Genomic DNA, 14333 nt, shown 5'->3' on the forward strand with positions numbered 1-14333 from the left:
GTATGACTATTTTTAAGCAAGATATGGTTTTTCAAAATTTTATACTTTTAATGATTTTTGATATATCTTACGATTATTCCTCATTATAACTTTTTTTATTGTATATTTAGGTATATACATTGTCCAATAAAAAAGAAAGCCTATTTTCTTTACTTTAAAATGGTGTAATTTAATAAATTCTAGGTCAATTTTTGAACAAGATATGCTTTCTCAAAGTTTGGCATATACACATGCAATAGGTCCCACTAAGTTGGAACCATATGGAAAACATTTTATTATTAACTTTATGAAAAAAATTATTATTTATAAAATACTCTGCATAGTCTAAAACCTAAGATGTAATCATCAGATATAAAATTTTATCAATAGTGTACGAGGTTTGTTAAAAACTATGAATTTCGCTCAAGAGTAAAGTACCTTTATGTTTCACAATATCGAAAAGTGTTATTAAGAAAAGTTATTTGGAATTAAAAATTATATTACAATATGCAATTATATTCTTCTAATTGAAAAAATAAGAATTTTAAAAATTTTTCTCAAATTACGGATACCCTTGGATATCCTACGGATATATTGTTTAAAAATAGTCCTAGAGGTGTTTGCAATACACCATTTTAATGTAAAGAAAATAAGCTTTTTTTATTCCACAATGTATATACCTAAATGTACAAGAAAAAAAGTCTTAATGAGAAATTTAAAAAATAATCATAAAAAATATCAAAAATCATTAAAATATAAAACCTTGGAAAAGCATAACTTGTTTAAAAATAGGCGTACAGCCTTATACAATAGACCATTTTAAAGGTAATTGACTTCTCTTTCTACTAAATGTACCATTGCATATACCTAGAAATGCGTAGAAAAAAATTACAGAACAATGTTTGCGAAATAATGGGGAAAATGGCTCAAAAATTCTGTAAGCGGCAAATTTTGAAAAATCCTATTTCGGAAACTATAAATCCTAGAGAATTCTTCCAAACGTCATTTTAAAGAGAAAGGATGGAAATTATTTTTCTCTGAAGCAATTTCTGTACTTATATCGCTGTGGAAAAAATTTATGGGGCAAAAAACAAAATTGCTTTCTTTCGTGTTTTTTTCTTGCTTTTCTTTTGAATATATTTTTGTAAAAAAAATACTTTGGACTTTAAGATATGATATTTCGATAGGAAATTTAACCAGGAACAATTTTAGTGTAGAAGTGTTTGTACCAAAAGTGAATAGAACTCACCCTAATTCGCCCTGTGCCTAGGGACTAATTCACCCCTTTCTCAAAAACGCACCCATCTAAATGGTAGCACTCCGCGGTTTTTTTAAACTTAGAGACCCATTGACCATATGAGACAATAAAATCCCATTAACGTTGTAGTTCCTTTTAGCTCTCTTATTTTGAACATAATCAATAGCCTATAATTAGAGTGGAGTTTTTCCTGTGAAATGCGCCCACTGTATATTTTACAATTATGGTCCCTTGCAGGCTGACACCGCAGTGGATACAGGAAGTAGCAATAAGAAGTAAAAGTGGAAAATTAATGTAGTTACTGAAGGTTTTCACCTCCGATTTTGTTCATCCTCCATCGATTTTCATGAAAATTGGTGAATTGCTAGAGGATACCTTAAGGAACAAAAGTTACATGGTACCAATTTACGATTTTACCCTGGGGGTGGATGCCACCCCTTCTCGGGGGTGAAAATTATTATATTAACAATAACCCCACAAATCAATAGAGGGACAAATTCTAAGCAAGATTTGTTATATCATGTTATTAAAATAAATCAATATTTTTGAGTTATTAAAGATCAAAGAATTTAATTCTTCGAAAAAAATGGCATCTTTTAAAGCGGCTTTTTATAAATAACTCAAAAAGCATAACTTTTTACAAAAAAGTTATTATCAAAATTGAAGCTAATAAAAAATCGAATAAATTTCTTACTTGAAAAACATTTTACTATTAATTCAAAGTGAGTTATAGGTACCTGACTGAATGTATATTTTTTTCGGCGAGTACTTAAATCTAAGTATTCAAATTTTTTTTTCTCTGATTCTGGCTTAGAACTAGAACCTTTAGCCACGTAATTGTATAACTTATCACTAAGTCAGGGGAGTAATGTGTAGTGTGTGTGTTGAGTAAGTGTCTTGTTACTTTGCAAAGTCGACGTCATTGTCTTTGCAAAGAGACCCTAATTGTTTCCGAACGTCTGCGGTCCCTCCGGTGAGTACCGATCCCAGTATTCAAATTTAAATAATGTGAAAACGGTGCATTTTATGACATATACCTTAAACACTTGTTAAAGTACACAGAAATACCTATCAAATGAGCTTTCGAAGAAGTTGATAGCATTAAAATTTATGCTCCAAAAATTTTTCAAAATGTATGCTCCAAAAATTTTTCCAAAAAAAATGTTATTTTTTTTTTTAGAATAATATTGTTTCATTTTTATATCAAGTTTATCGAAAAACCGTTTAAAAGGTAGTTTCAAGGGCAATAAAATAGTATTAACCTTAATTTCTTATATCCCTTATTTTTTAAAGATAAAATGCATAACGTGCCTCGGGTACATGGTTCTCGAAGTAAAATGTATGTTTTAAACTTTTCTATCTCGGTTATTTTTATCTTACAAAAATAATAAAAAAAGTAAAATATTTGCTAAAGAAAAACTAAAATTTGGTTTTCTATCTTTTTTTACGTAAATCGATTACTTTTGGAATTATTATCAAAAGAAAATAAAATTTACGAAAATTTGAAAAATTACGATTTTTTTAAATCATATTTTTTCTTCAAAAATAAGCTTTTTAAACCGGTCATTTTTGTTACATATTACTTATGCTAAAATAAAGAAAGTTTTTTAGGGACTACTATAAATTTTATTTTTTGTGGATATACTTTATGTTTTAGTTTTCACATTTTTCTAAAAAAAGAACCGAAAGGGTTCTCTTATTTTCATCATAAATTTCTTAGCTTAGAAGCTATCAACTTCACCTGGAGCTCATTTGATAGGTATTCTTAAGTACTTTGACAAGTATTTAGTAAGTATGTATATTTTATAAAATGCATCGTTTTCCCGTTATTTAAGCTTGAATACTTAGATTTGAGTTCTAGCCAAAAAAATATACATTCAATCACCTGTAACTCACATTTAATTAATCCTTAAAGGTTTTTCAAGTAAGAATCTATTCAATTTTTGACTGTCGACAGAAAGGTTTAAGTTAAAATTATGTATTGGTGTTTTCGAAATTCTGACAGAAGATATATATCTTTATCGATTACCAGGACAGGTTTCCCACAAGTCAAAAATTCCTTATGAAAGCTTCACTTTTAATTGCGTCAGTAATTTATTGCTCAGAACGCTTGAATCTTACACAGCTACTAAAAAAGTAGCATTCCGTTTTTTCACCGGCCAATTGAATTCATCCAATCACTCGTTTTGTACTAGAACAATCCATCATCACGGCCAGACTTACTTACGATCATACTTCTTCGTTTGTACTGAGTTTACTATTCAGTACCGGACTAGCTCATAAAATTTCCACTTCTTCATGTGCCTTGTCCGCTGCAGACGTTGGTGATGATCATAGCAATTTTAATATTGTTTGCGGTGTTTCTGAATAACTCGATCGATGTTAGTCCACACCATTGGCATAAGTTTTGAAGCCATGTATTGTCTTCTTCTTCCGGGTCCGCGTTTGCTCTCTATTTTAGCCTGTATTATCAGTTGAAGTATACGATGTTTATCATATCTCATAATATGACCGAGGTATTCAAGTTTCCGTTTCTTAATTATTGTGAGATTTCTTTTTGTTTTCCCATTAGGCGCAATATTTCTACGTTGGTGGTGTGGGTCGTCCAGGATAATTTGAGGATACAACGGTACACACACCCACATTTCGAATGCATCTAGCTTTTTCATTAATGCTTCCGTTATGTCCAGGCCTCTGTGCCATACAGCAAGACTGGAAATACGTAGCATTTTAGCAGCCGTATTTTTAGTGGGAGAGATATGTGAATAGTCGTAATGAGTGAATATATTTCTCAGACATATTACTTATAACGGTGTGCAAAAAAATGGATTATGGCGAAGGCGCTCTAATTTTGAGCTTAACCGCCTTTATAGTGAACCTAGTAATGGTCTGTACAGTAAGGGAAAAACCCTTACTGTATAATATAATATGTCGAAAAAATGTAAATAATTTTAAGTAATTTAGGTTGTTACAAAATATATTGTTTCTATATACACAAACAAAACGAAGGTTGATTGACGAAGTTTGTTTGTGTAACCTCGCAGAGACTCACGTATACTTCCAAAGTCCGAGTTGGACGAAGAGATAAATAGCCCACAGAGGGACTAAATTGAGCATTATACTATTGTCATTATTTATAGTAAGATTAAGATCGTTACTATGCTAGTGAGCCGTCCTGCGAGAAGGGTGTCCTGAAGGACTACCCCGCGAAACAACATCTTAATAACCTTATGTTGATGGATGTTGTAAATCATAAATAAAGTTATAAGTTAGAGTCAGTGTTTCAACTCGACATACTAACCCTGCAACGTATCATGGCAATCTACCAACTTAACAGGTCTTCTTCTTAAAGTTCCCTCTTCTATCGGAGGTTAGATATTACAATGGCTATGGTCACTTTGTTGGCTGCTGCTAGTAATGGTAGGTCCATCAAAAGAGGCTACGGTAACTAGACCAATTAGAGGAAATAAACGAGATAAAGCCATCGAAATACACTTACAACTAAAGACCGAATGCAGTGAGGAGATGAGGCAGGCGGGCAGGCCAAGGCACTTGAAAACCAAGGAATGGAAGCTGATCCGAGAACAGGTTAAGACCCAATATAAGTTGTAGAGCCAATGATAATACAGGGTGATTGATTAGTGGGGTAAACCACAATAGATCCGCTATAGTAACATATAGCAATAAAAGTTAAAAACAAAAATTGTAGCCAACTTTGAGCTTCACATTAAAAAATTAGTTTGTTACAGGTTGTTCGATAACACAGTGGCAGACCAAAGTTATGTTTTTTTAAATGAAACACCCTATATTTTATTTTATATTGGAAATCCTGTTAACTTCTCCATCACAAAAATATAAAGGTTTGTTATGTTATACAGGGTATTTACAAAGTTATAACCAATTTTGTATGAAAATCGTAACAAGTTCAACTCCCTGTATAAATAAAAATAAGCGCAACAGCAATGGTTTATTAATGCCTTTTTTTTATTTATTGTCAAAATTTTCAAAAATTATTGACATTGCTAATTTTCTGTATATCAAATACAGGGTGAGTCAAAACGCAAGTCCATTATTTTCTCAGTAATGTTAAATGGAACACCCTGTTTTTTTGTATCATGATTGAAAATTAACATTACCGTACTTTAATTTTTATATAACATTCCCTATGTCCAAATTTCTTAGTTTCCGAGATATTTTCATTTTTCAGAGCAAATTATTTTAGGTGTCTAAATTTATCTAAATTTTAAGTAAGCCATGACTGAATTGACAATTGACGATTACTGATTATCAATCTGGTACTCAATGTAACAATGTAGCAAATAAAGAAATAAAAATAATTTATTATCTATATAGTAATACATTTTATAAAAAAAAAACACAACCACAACATGCAACATTTTTGAAACAATTAAAAACTACTTTTTTATGTAAATTTAACAAATAAAGAAAGAAAATTAGTAATAAATTTTACAAAAAAACACACAAACACAAAATACAACATTTTGTGAAGGCAATTAAACACTACTTTTGTATGTAAATGTAACAATGTAACAAATAAAAAACGAAGAATAATTTATCAGTAATACATTTTGCAAAAAAAAACATGTTTGAAAAAATTAGAAGCTACTTTTAATAAAATATTTTTAATATTTAATTACATAAGGTGTTCAAAATTATCTCCTAACACATTTATGCACGCCTAAAAACGATCATTGAATGAGCTACTTACTCTACGAAGCATTTGTAAATTAACACATCGAAATACACTTTGTATTCTATTTTTAATCTCATCCCTTATTGTTGGAGGTATTTTATAAACTTCATTATTAACGTAACCCCAAAAAAATCAGTCCAGTTTATTAAATTCTGGTGATTTGGGTGGCCACGCTACTGGTCCATTGAAAAATGAAAATATCTCGAAAACTAATAAATTTAGACACAGGGAATGTTATCTAAAAATTAAAGTACGGTAATGATACTTTTTAATAGTGATATAAAATACAGGGTGTTCCATTTAAAATTACTGAGAAAATAATGTACTTGCGTTTTGACTCACCCTGTATTTGATATAAAGAAAATTAGCAATATCAATCATTCTTGAAAATTCTGACAATACGTAAAAAGATGTGGCATTAAGAGCACACAGTAGCGATCAACAGGTAGCAACAAACGCGGTCCAAGATTGCGAAAGTTCTGCGAACTTTCAAAAGTGAGGCAACAGTGCGTCGGTAATTCGACACTGACAGTGACGTTTATACTATTAAAAAAGGTAAAAATTTTAAACATATAGGCGCGAAATGTTGCCAAGTCAGTGACGTTCGATTTCTTGTTATAAAAAAATCGATTTTTATTAGTTCCAATGTGACACAAAATCTAGGCACGGGATAAAAAAGTTTATTTGAAGAAAGTGTATTTTTTGTCTTTCTTAATGGCGGTACAGGCTCCTTTTTTCAATATTTTATTTAGTTATAGAGTAATTTTCACATACTAACATATTTCTGAAATTGGGCTCTGTACCGCCATTCTTTATTATATTACGAATATTATGTGTGCCAAATATCTCGACAAAATATTCAAAATTAGATCCGCAATCTTGGAACGCGTTTGTTGCTACCTGTTGATCGCTACTGTTTGCTCTTAATAAACCATTACTTGTTTGCTTATTTTTATTTATACAGGGAGTTGAACCTGTTACGATTTTCATGTAAAATTGGTTATAACTTTGTAAATACCCTGTATAACATAACAAACAGTGGTGTCATGGTGACGGAACGGCGTTCCGGCACTGGTTAAGAAAAGAAAAAAATAGAGAATTTAGGTTTTCTAATAAAATATTTTGAATTAAGCAAATGCATATTATATCTATACATTTTAAAATATGCAAATCTAACTTGTATTAAAAAACATCGAGTAATATTTTACTTGTAAAAAAGTTAAGGAAAGTGCGTTACGGCACTGCTAATTTTGCCATGACACTACTGAACAAACCTATATATTTTTGTGATGCAAAAGTTAACAGGAATTCGAATTTAAAATAAAACATAGGCTGTTCCATTAAAAAAAAACATAAGTTTGGTCTGCCACTGTGTTATCGAACACCCTGTAACATTCTAACTAATTTTGTAATGTGAAGCTCAAAGGTGGCTAAAATTTTTGTTTTTAACTTTACTGCTATCTATTGCTATAGCGGATCTATTGAGTTTTACCCCACTAATAAATCACCCTGTATATCTAACACAATATTAATAGATAACAATCAGAACAGTATCCAATATTGAAAGCATAAATTACTATTAAATTATTATAAAACAATGAATTCGTAGTATGAAGTAATGAATTTATAGCAATAACTAATCCGAGGAAAATAAACATAAATTTTCCTAAATAAGGCCAGAAGAATTTTCCTTTGTTACACCAGAGAGTGTTGTAAATACACCACCAGTTGAGAATTTTTACCTTTCTATGCATTGGACCACCCTATATATCGCGTCATTGTCATCCAGTCGACTCACGTGTGCAGACGCGTTAATCAAGTCTCCTGGCAAAAAACAATGCCGCACGTCATAAGAACGAGACTCTAATATTCATTTAAGCACGCAATTGTTTTATATTTGGCCGTGGGCGTGGTTCGTTGCGGTTCCCATTGGCCGCTCAATTGACAATAGTGACAGATGAAATTATTTCATGAATGGCAAACGATGAATTTCAAATTATTGAATCGCCATCGCTTGTTTTTGTTGAGGTACGAAAGCAGCGTCGGACTAATGTATAAAAGACTCGCAAGGGAAAAAAATCGCAATGGATCGTATATAAACGAACCGATATTTTTTGGTTTAATAACTTATGTTGACAAGGCCAATTAAAACAAAAGACTTGGCAATACTAAAAGGAAAAAAGAGCGTAACTTGGTTACAAATTAAAGAACACTTTTAAATAGCAATGTAAGACATTCCTTGTAATGGTTTGTACAAATTTAATAAGTATTAATATTATATAGGTCCCTACCTATTAGAAAAACTTCTTCAAGTTGGAGCTCGGCAATAGCTATTCGCATAGGCGCCCATACACACGGGCAGGGGGGGGGTCGTGGCCCCCCCTAGCTTTTCGGGAAAGAAAAAAATTAAATTTATATTACATAAACGTATTTTTGTCAAAACAATATTGGATAATTTTGAGAGATAAATTGCAAACAACATATTTATTAATAAAAAAAATTCACATATTGGGTAGTTATTAATAGTTTAACAGAAAATCTTTGTGTCTGCGACAGTGGTCTGTATGGAATGTGCATAATACACATTTCCCACAATCACGGTATGCTACTAACGAAAACATTGAAAGAGATTAGAGGCGTGGGAAACATATATACACTGTAATTGACACCCAAAATTACAAATTAAATGAATCATTTATAATACTGCAAAAAAAACCATATCAGCAAGAAATCCGATCTCTGATCGATAATCACTAATGAGCCATTTGTCTTTAACAACTGGTATAAAATAGTAATTATATTTTATATTTTGAAAAAATTCATACTGAAAAATAATTTTTAAAATTTATTGAGCATAGTCAAATTTTAGTTTGCAAAAGTATTTTTTTAGTAAGTAGATTATTTTTAAAGTGTTCATTATGATGAACAGAACAATTTTATTTAAATGAAAAACAGGCGATCTTTCATGATGCATGAGTGTTATATACAGGGTGTCCCAAAAGTAGCGGAAAGGCCGAATAATTCGCGAAATGAACATCGGATCGAAAAACTGAAAACTACATGTTCAATAATTTTCAAAAGTCTATGCGATGACACTAAACAAGTCCACCACTTCAACCCCTGGGTGTGGAGCGGGGGGTAACTTTAAAATCTTAAATGGAACCCCTAATTTTTGTTGCAGATTTGGATTTTCGTTGTAAAAATAAGCAAATTTTATTCGAGCCATTTTGCGAATTGTGGATAGATAGCGCTATAATCGGAAAAAACGGTATATCGTGATACCACAGCAAAATTTTAGAAACGGTCTAATATCTCGAGAAATATACTTCCAAATAAAAACTAAAAAACACGTGTTTAATATTTTTCAAAAATCTATAGAATGACACCAAACAGGATTTTTCATTCCACACTCCGGAGGTGGGGTGAAAGTTAACTTTAAAATCTTAAATAGGAACCCCTCGTTTTTTCTTGCAGATTGAGTTTCCTCCTCAAAAAATAAGTAACATTTATTCGAACTTTTTTAGAATTGTTGACTTGACGGATGGCGCTATATTCGGAAAATGCGATTTATTTGCGCCATCTATCAACAATTCTAAAAATGTTTGGAATATGTTTGCGCCTTATTTTTCATAAGGATTCTATATCTGCAAAAATAAAGGGGGCTCCTTTTTAAGATTTTAAAGTAAAAACTTGGTTCGACACATACTCATGGTTAGTCTGCTCGCCAAAGTTGAAGGGAAGGCTTTGCAAGCATTGTATTCTTTTCAAACGGGTTTTAAAGAGAGGCCCAACTTTTGTGGTACCCATGACATTTCCATTTAAAAACTTGGTCTAGTGTTTAAATGTATGAATAATTCCTCACAACAGGGTTCAAACTAGGTTTTTTAGGTGGTTTAAACTACAGTAGACTCCCTCTATAACGAGAACTGAAATGGGGAATTAATTATCTCGTTATAAGCGGATCTCGTTATATCAAACAATAATAATAATGAAATTTTTTGATGCCTCTTACGTAGTTTATTATGTGTCGATGGTCAACCTGAACAGTGAACAATGAGACTTCGCCGCCATAGATTGTAAATTTCCTATAGTATTCAATATCGGTCGATAAACAGGCAGATGTTTATTACAGGTGGCCGAGTTTATTATAGCACTGGCCTCGATAATAAGACAGACGTTGGGCATTTCTATGTACAGGTAGTTAAGGCATTTATTTATTTATGACCATTACAACGCTAAAAACAGGTAAAGACAAGTATTCTTCGATTTAAATTTTCCTCGTTATAACCAAATATGCCTCGTTATAGAGCGTTATAGTTCAATAGGGATTTCATGGGACACCTAATGTACCTCGTTATAAGCGAAACCTCGTTATATCCGTGTTCGTTATAGAGAGAGTCTACTGTATATATTGTCATCCGAAATATACAAAATGTAATGTGCAACATCTTCACGTTTGGCCTCCCCCTAAAAATTTTTATATGGGCGCCCTTGGCTATTCGGACTTTTAAGACGGCTGCTGTGTAAATTTCATTTGATGTACATTCTCTCAGGCACCATTCTCTTAGGTTGCGCAGCCACGATAGTCTGCGTCTTCCTATGCTTCTTTTTCCTTGAATCTTTCCCTGCATAATCAATTGGAAAAAGTTGTATCTCTCTCCACTTGTCATATGTCCAAAATATTCCAAAATTTCTTGTTCTAATTATATTTAAAATTGCCATGCCTTTATTCATCTTTCTCAGAACCTCTTTGTGTGTGACGTGTTCTGTCCACGATATCTTCAGAATTCTTCTCTAGAGTCACAGCTCGAATGATTCTAGTTTTTTTTATTTATATCGCATTCAAGGTCCAAGCTTTCATTCCATAAAACAGAGTCGAGACAACGTAGCATCTAGCCAACCTAACTCTTAGCTCCAACTTCAAATCTCTTGAGCAGAGCACTTTTCTCATCAAGTCAAAATTTGCTCCAGCCTTTTCTATTCTGATTTTGATTTCCTGGAAGAAATCACCTGTGGAGTTAATCATTGTTCCAATATATGCATATTGGTCTACTCGTTCGACATTGGTTCCGTTTATGAATAGATTCTCGTTTCTCGTCTCGATTTCTTTTAGTTTTCGATATTTTCATAAATTTTGTCTTCTTGACGTTTATTCCTAGACCGTATTCTTGTCCAAACTCCGCTATACTGGGCACCAGCCTCTGAAGATCCTCAATATTTTCGGCTAAGATGATAGTGTCGTCCGCATATCTAATGCTGTTAATGGGAACTCCATTTACCTTCATACCAGCTGTTTCACCCTCAAGAGCTTTTTTCAAGATCTCTTCCGAGTAGACATTAAAAAGAAATGGCGACAACACGCATCCCTGTCTCACCCCACGTCTGATTTTAATTTCCTCTGACAGTTGTTCGTTAACACGTATTACTTTTGCTCGTTGCTTGTAGTCTATCTTCTTTGATTTCAGGACATGCATTAATTGTTCATATCCTACTTTGTCGAATGCTTTATTATAGTCAATAAAATACGCATATATCTTGATTGACGTCCAGGCACCTTTCGTATTAGTATATTAAGTGAAAAAACGGCTTTACGCGTTCCTAGGCCTTTGCGAAACCCAAACTGCGTATCATTAATGTCTATATGTCCAGTTTATAATATATTCTCGGTTATGGAGACTTTCAGTAGCAACTTTAGCACATGGGACATCAAGCTAATGGTGCGGTGGTCACCGCATTCTCTTTTTTTTAGGAGACAAATTAAGATCGACGTTAACCATTCTTTGGGTAATATGCCTGAGCTATAAATTTTGAAAAAAAAAAATAAAAAGAAAAACTTGCACTCTACATTTTTCGATACATGTGTAATCTCTAAATAAGAGACAACGAAGATTCCTAAATCACACCACACAACTGGCAAATTGATATAGATAAAATGATAAAAATAAGAAATAGGAGTGCAAGAATTTAATATTGAAAAAGTTTCGGCACAATACCCAAATGGAATAGATATTTGATTACACATCAATCGAATAGTCCTGTTTTCAAATATAGGGAGATTTTGTTATGAGTTCGATTGGATTTTATTTTACCAAGCACTGTCCGCAGTCCGCCCCAACTAATGGGTATAGGTCTATTTTATGATCAGGTTTCATTCCTTCCTATCCTTAGTTTTGGTTTTCCAATTTCGCACTCTTAACACTCGTAAGTTCTTAAATCATGCTCTGGGCCTGCTTCTTCTCCTCGCTTTATCCGTTCTTTGGTTATAAATGTGTTTCAACGGCTCCATCACGTCCATGCTCTCGTGAGTGGCCTAGCCACCGCAACGTGTTTATTTTGATGGACCTACCAATACTAGTAGCCCAATAAATGACCGTTTTGGAGTGTAATTTTCAGGGGCAACTCCGAATTGCATGAAAATTTAGATTTAGGTTCTACTTACCCTCCGCTTCAAAGTTGAATTTGTCCCGTTGGTTGCTTTTACTTGGGGGTAACAGTCACCCCTTCTCGGGGGGTGAAAAACGCGTGTTTAAAATAACCCCGGAAATGGATAAACTGACCGATTATAAGCAACTTCAGCTCTATAAAGTTTTTTAAGTAAGTCAATACTTTTCGAGTTATTCGCAATTGAAAATGTTGATTTTTCGACAAAAAAAACTACGTTTTCAGACCGTTTTTCGCAAATAACTCAAAAAGTAAATACTTTATCGAAAAAAATATTCTTAGCAAAAGCGTAGCTTATAAAAAAATTAAAAAAAAAATGCTGTATCAGTAAAGTTTTCAAATTGAGAAAAAGCAAGGTTGTAGCTCATGAAAAATACGTTCTTATTCGTCTAATTCCAAATCGAATGAGTCAACGCGAAATCACCGAAAAATTGAGCACTTTTCGGGAATATCTTATTAACATTTTTAAATTATCTAAAAAGCTTTATATTTGTTTTTTACAAAAGTTTCTAGCACCAAAAATAAACGACTTACACTGAAAAAAAAGTTGGCCCTTTTTTTTTGGTAAAAAAATTGTGAAAACCTCCCTCTATTTAGCACCCTAAATAAAATTAATCTTTACCGCTTTACCATTTATTTTAACTGTATGTATATTGTTTATATGATCTGTAAGTTTGATTGGTTTGAAGTGCTTATTTTTGAAAAAAATTAGTTTTATAGTAAAAAAAATTCTAAAAATTTTTGAAAAATTTCCTTTTTTCAAAATAACTTAAAAAGTATTAGGGATAAGAAAAATCTTAAAGAGAAAAAAATGTAGGTTTTGCTATTATAAATATGCTAGTTTCACTTTGTTTTTCCGCAAGACAAAAATTGGTTAGTATATGGCTGTTCAAAATTTGCATACACTCATATGATTAGTGCCCCGTTCAAGCTTTTTTAACTATAACCCTTTCAAAAATAAGCACTTTAAATCGGTGAGACTGACAAATCATATATAAAATAGACAAGTAAGTAAATTTTTTGTAAAGCGGTAACGATTAATTTTATTTGGGGAGTTAAACACGAGGAGATTTTTATGACTTTTTTACCAAAAAAAGAGGGCCAACTTTATTTTGATCATAACTTGCTTATTTTTAATTCTAGAAACTTTTATGAACAATTAAAATAAAGCATTTTATAAACGCTTTAAAAAAGTCTAAATGGGCTTTTCCCGAAAAGTGCTTAATTTTTCGGTGATTTCACCTTGAAATATTCGATTTGGAATTAGACGCATAAGAACGTATTTATCATGAGCTACAACTTTGTTTTTACTTGATTGATAGACTTTACTGATACACATTTTTTTTCGGTTTTTTATAAGCTACACTTTTATTGTGAGTTATTTGCGAAAAACCGTCCGAAAACGTAGTTTTTTTGTCGAAAAATAAACATTTTCAATCGCAAATAACTCGAAAAGTATTGACTTACATAAAAACTCTATAGAACCAAAATTGCTTAAAATCAGTCAATTTATCCATTTTCGGTCTTATCTTGAATTTATGTTTTTTCACCCCCGAGAAGGGGTGACTGTCACCCCCCAAGTAAAAGCAACCAACAGCACAATTTCAACTTTGAAGTAGAGGGTAAGTAGAACTTAAACTCAAATTTTCATGCAATTCTGAGTTACCCCTGAAAATTACACGGTATCGCCGTATTTCCCGTTCATTTAGTGGGCTATAGGTTCACTTTAAGGCGGTCAAGCTTAAAATTATAGCGCCTTCGCCATAATCCGTTTTCCTGCACGCCCTTATAAATAGGTCTAGCCTAAACGTTCTTCATGGCTTTTATTCATTGTCCACGTTTCTGGCACCTAAATACTTAAAAGACTTACAACTCTTAATAGTCTCTTATAAACTTAAATTTAACTCTGCAACCTCGAATCTAATACATGAGTATTCGGTG

The 14333-nt window shown here is 32.3% G+C and overlaps 1 protein-coding gene across 2 annotated transcripts in view; it reads left to right on the top strand.

Annotated features, from left to right (window-relative positions):
* LOC114325201 (zinc finger protein rotund-like) overlaps window positions 1-14333 on the top strand; it is a 1204079-nt gene that overhangs the window by 123794 nt on the left and 1065952 nt on the right. The gene's annotated exons all lie outside the window — the stretch shown is intronic.

The sequence above is a fragment of the Diabrotica virgifera genome, chromosome 7 (genome assembly GCF_917563875.1).
Source record: "Diabrotica virgifera virgifera chromosome 7, PGI_DIABVI_V3a".
Classification (NCBI taxonomy): Eukaryota; Metazoa; Arthropoda; class Insecta; order Coleoptera; family Chrysomelidae; genus Diabrotica; species Diabrotica virgifera.